General features: G+C 32.3%; 1 pseudogene; it reads left to right on the top strand.

The window, feature by feature from the left end:
• Positions 1-203: 203 nt before the first annotated feature.
• LOC130504219 (patatin-like protein 6) lies at positions 204-2,256 on the top strand (annotated as a pseudogene).
• The last annotated feature ends 3,679 nt before the right edge of the window (positions 2,257-5,935 follow it).

The raw sequence follows: 5,935 nt of genomic DNA on the forward strand, positions 1-5,935 counted from the left end.
TGAATTTCTGGAATGATTTAAGGAGGGAATAATAAAGAGAGACATTAGGAGAGAGAGAGCATCGGTCTTTACTTTACTTTTTGTCTTGTAAGAAAATGTTGCGACCATAGTCTCTGTTCTCGTGTCTTACGACAAGAGATTATCTTTGTGTTTCAAGTGTTTTGTCTTTATCTTGGCGATAATGTCCTAGAGTGTGTTTATTACCTTATTAAATACTCTTTCTTGATTTCTACTTCTTGTTAATTACGATGCAAAGAGTACACAATAAAGCTCCGTCGGCGACTGTCAAACATCATTTAATCAAACAGAGCAACAACGGCGGAGTAACGGCGGAGGCGGCGGATATGCAAGAACCGAGCATCGAGACTGATAAGCTCAGCTACGAGATCTTCTCCATTCTCGAAAGCAAGTTCTCTTCGGGTACGACGACGACCCGAAGCTAATGGAGTCTCGGAGCAGAGACCCGAGTCCAGAGCAAGAAAGCCAAGAAACATCACCGACGGCAAGCAAACGGCGTCGTTCCGCGGATCGATCAAGAACCAGAGAGGGAAAAGTCTGTGTTCTGAGCATCGGAGGCGGCGGAATGAGAGGGATCATACCCGGAAAGGCTTTGTCTTATCTGGAGCAGGCGCTGAAGTTGAAGTCGGGTGACCCGAACGCCCGTATCGCCGCGATTACTTCGACGTCGCTTCTGGCTCCGGCATCGGCGGGATCTCTTCACGGCCATGCTTTTCGCTTCAAACGACGGTGACCGTCCGATCTTCAAAGCGGATGACACGTGGAGGTTCCTAGCTAAGAACGGTAAAAGCTTTTATAAATCGCAACCGGGGAAGATCCTAAACCGGGTGATGAAAACCGGGGCCGGTTCGAAGCTTGAGAAGTCCATGAAGGAGTCGTTCGCTGAGCTGACCCTCAAGGACACGCTTAAACCTGTTCTAATTCCTTGTTACGACCTCACGAGCTCCGCACCGTTCCTTTTCTCACGCGCCGCACGCGTTGGAAACCGACGGCTACGATTTCAAGCTGTGGGAAGTTTGCAAGCCACGTGGGCCGAGCCGGGAGTGTTCGAGCCTGTGGAGATGAGATCAGTGGATGGTAAAACGCGGTGCGTCGCGGTTGATGGTGGGTTAGCGATGAGTAATCCGACGGCTGCGGCGATCACTCATGTGTTGCATAACAAGCAAGAGTTTCCGTTTGTTAGAGGCGTTGAGAGATTTGCTTGTGTTGTCTCTTGTACGGGGCAGTTGGTTGATGTGAAGTATGAATGTGACAAGGTTATGAAATGGAAGGCTAAGCAATGGGCTCAACCGCGCGGTTCGGATTTCCGCAGATGGCGCGGCTGATACTGTGGACCAGGCCGTTTCCATGGCGTTTGGTCAGTGCAGGAGGAGTAACTACGTCCGTATTCAGGTAAAAGTTTATGTTGTGATTACAATTCATTTGATTAAAGCTTTCGTTGGTAACATTGCTTAATAGTCCCAAATGAAGAGTTTGCTAGTGGATAAAATTCATGGATTATCTAGTAGGAAAATAAAAATATCATAGATTCAAGTTTTATTAAAAAATATTCTGCTAACATGGTATGAATTTCGCACAACGAAGATATACAGCTCTTTAGGCACAAAACCTTCTAATCATTTAAAATTATTGGTTTAATTGCGGAAGATAAAATGGAATATATATTTTAAAATAAAATGGAATATATGCAGTGTAATTTTTTTTATATGCAGTGTAATTTACATTTTGAGTTTGTTATTCTTGAAGCTATTTAAAAACTTTCAGTTCTGTACAAGAATCGTGAATACTTTGGATCTTGATATTAACACTAGTCATCATTATTTGTGTATATTTATAGGCTGATGGGTCAAGCTTCGGTCCATGCAAACCAAACATAGATACGGACGCTAGTCCAAGCAATGTGAATATGCTTGTGGGAGTAGCAGTAGAGATGCTGAAGCAGAAGAACGTGGAGTCGGTTCTGTTTGGTGGTTAAAAGATCAATCAAGAAAGCAATTTCGAGAAGCTGGATTGGTTAGCTGGTGAACTCGTGCTTGAACACCAGAGGAGGAGCTGCAGAATCGCTCCCACTGTAGCGTTCAAGCAATCCAGCGACAGAAGAACTGATGATCAGAAGACGATTTTCAAGGATATTGATTGTATGTTTTGAAGATATTATTCATCTTATTAAGGTTTGTAATTTGTATATATTAATGTTGATTTTTGAGTTCCGAGAAGGAAGCCAAACATCTTCGAAAAGGTCTCATTCTTGTCCGTTCTGCGTGTAATATTTTTTGCTTTGTTTAAGTGTAATTTTATACAAGAAAAAACTTTGGAATGCACTATATTGACTGACTATCTTATATTTTATATATTACTAAAAATCTATTGAAATCTATAGATGAATTTCCAACGTGATAATAAATAGTAATCTATCTTATATTATACGTATATTACTAACTATCTTTTTCAACAGTAGTTATGAGAGACTTTGTCTTTAATTTCGAAACTCCTGAAAGCAGCAAATGAAGGTCGTTGCGATTTATAATCAATATTATAAATTGTTTTATATTATTTTGCAACTAATTATATCGATTAATCCCATGTGGTAAATTAAAATATTGTATCGCTAAATTCTTTAGCAATATAAATTAACAATTTGTGACATGCTACTAATTGTGTAAAGCAAAACGAGCGACAAGCTGCAACTTACAGCTTATAGGTTACAAGTTGTTGTCATAGATCACATCAATGCAAAGAAGATGGTAATCTTGGGGATTAGTTAAAACAAATTAGCCTAGTTAGTAATTAACTTATTTCAAAGAGAAACCTACCTTTTTGTTAAACGAGAAGATGAACTGCCAACATTACTTTATAGCACACCTTATCTTTTCTTCTCTGTTTGTTACAGAATCATTGATTTTGCAAACCATCATGATTACTTTCAATTTTGTCTTTCCTTATATTTCATTTTCTTGAATACCAAGATCCGAAATGTCAAATCAAGTTAATTGGAAATTTTATGAAAAGATAAAAATGCGTAATGAGAACAAATCTCTTTGGAGATTCAAATTGATTGGAGACCAAATATCTTTTATAATGATTTGATGTAACGTAAGTTCAAAGATGTGAACTTTGGAGCGTGATGAATAGAACGTTTCATGAAGCTGTTATGAAATCATACTCAATGGGGGCTCCCTAAAGAAGTCACTTTCTTGACTTTCAGTAATTATTTTATTGGTACAAATTGGAACGGTTCGACGGCCAGTAAGAAAACAAGTGCTGTCGTGTTCTTATGCGTGTGCATGGACCGAAGTCACGGTGCAGGGAACGTCGTATAAATGCTTAAAGCCCCACGTTTGCGTGTCGGTTTAGGTCTCAAGTGACCGACACAATGTTATATATCAATTATTTTGCTCGCAACTAACTAAACTGAGAGTTAAAGTATTAGAGCATGTCCAATAGAATTTCTCCCCTTAGAGTTCTAAAAATTCATATATATATATATTGAGAGTTAAAGTATTAGAGCATGTCCAATAGAATTTCTCCCCTGAGAGTTTTAAAAACATATATATATATATATATGAATATATTTTAGAACTCCGAGGAAAAGCCCCAGCAGATATGTCAACAAAATATTTTAGATTAGGGATCAGGTCTTATGCATGATGAATTTATATAAATAACATATAGTATTTTTAAATTAAATATTTATATCTGATCAGATTTGTTTTATGTATACAGTTACTTTTTCGTTTATATAATCATCTAAGACTTGCACCGCGTGATAAATTTATATAATTAAAATTAAAAAACTAATATTGAAAAATTAAATATTTATATCTGACGGATTTTTTTATGTATATAATTATGTTTTGATGTATATATATATTGGGCTGAGACCATTTATAATTGTAGTTATAGACTGAAACATATTTTGAATTTATGATATGGATTTATCAATTTGAGCTTAAAACTTTTATTTCTTTTTAGAATTAAACAATTTTACATAAAGTGAAAAATGAAATATTTAAAAAAACAATATAAGTTGGGTTAAGCTTATAATTTAGACAATAAGTGCAATTGTGGTTCTTTATGGACCATATTAAGACCATACATAATTAATCAAACCTGATTATCAAACTTTTATGGACCATACATAAATACTTAGAAATATGACGATTTCCCAATGCTTGCAGTTGATAGTATAGATATGATTGATAGTTAGGTTAATGTGATACATTAATTAGCATTAACTACCAAGGATCTCTATTATCATTTATCGTGGTACATTAAGGAAAAATAATATAAGCTTCTCATAACTACAAAAACAATTGTTTTTCTTGTTGCCAAAGTTTTTCATAGTCCTCAATTTAAATTCTTATATATAACTTCTGAAGAATTGTGTAGTAAACACATATATTCGATAGATACACCAGTTTGGTGATTATAATTTTGTATTTATTTCTTTATTATTCTATCAAAAAATATACTACACTTACCTAAATATTTTTTGTCAATATAGAGAATATAGTTTATATAGCTGTAATCTCGTATTTATAATTTATAAATATATTTCTTTTGTTTATCCACCTTTTGTATTATAGGTGATCAAGCTGAATTTATAATTTTGTATTTTCTTGTTAATATAGAAAATAGAGTTTATATAGTTGTAATCTCTTATGATGAACAAAATATTCTCGAATATGATGTACCATCCTATCAAATGTATTGTGTATTTAAAATCTAGAAAATAGAGTTTATAAAAATTATAAATGCAAAATATAAATAAAATATTTTAGAAATGTAAAAGTAAAATAGGTGAAAAATCATTCCTTTTCAAATTAAAATCATTTTATGAATTGAAATCGGTTTACTACTTGTAATTGGTTTTATAAAGTAAACCAAAAAAAATTAAACCTAACATTCGGTTCATAACATTATAAATTAACCGGTTAAAAGTTTCTTCGAACATTATAATATATGATGGTCGTATATATTAAGGGACATAATGTTCTTAGCGAATCCTCTAATCAAATTTGGACCAAATATTTTCCTCAATTGCATCCTTAAGCTGTCACATAAAATTCATTGACATCTCCTATATATTAAAGAAGAAACATTTAAAAAGTTATAACATGTAATTTGTACTAATTAAAAAGTGTCATACTGAGTTGTCACGTAATTAGAATGCTAATTTTGCTTACGTGGCGTCTTGAGAATCAATTGAGAATTTTTTTGGTCCAAAATTAAATTTCTAGGGAATCTATTATTTCCTTAAATAAAATCTACAGAATTAGCTAATGTGATTAAAATCTATATAATAAAGATTTACTAACAATCTGTATACTTTCTATCATTTTGTTTAATTATTTATTACTAAAAAAATCATACAATTACATTACTCATATAATAAAATTTAGATTTTTTGTATATATTGTATTTTGAATTTTTCAAAATGAGTATAAATTACTAAAACTTGTTAAAAGTCTCACATAACCTTTTGTGATCAAGATTTTTATTTTTTATGTAATAATATACAATGATTATGAAACCATATGAATAAATAATTTTATTTAATAGGTGTTTATGTTAATATATATATATATATATTTCATATGTTTAAATTAAATTATACATCATATGAAAATACATACTTATATTTTGATATTTGCATTGAACATATATTGAAAAGTTAATATTTTAATTTTGAAATCTTTATTGTTTTTCAAAATATTATTATAAATTATTGAAACCACTAAACATTCCACATTAAAAAACAATTCGTTGGTGTAAAATTTTGTTACACAATATGCAAATAATCATAAAATCATACGAGTAGAAACATCATTTAATAAATATCCATATTAGAAGTATATTATATATCTATGTTAATATCATTTAAATTTAATTATACATCATATACATAGATAAGATT

Source organism: Raphanus sativus, unplaced genomic scaffold (genome assembly GCF_000801105.2).
Source record: "Raphanus sativus cultivar WK10039 unplaced genomic scaffold, ASM80110v3 Scaffold1432, whole genome shotgun sequence".
NCBI lineage: Eukaryota > Viridiplantae > Streptophyta > Magnoliopsida > Brassicales > Brassicaceae > Raphanus > Raphanus sativus.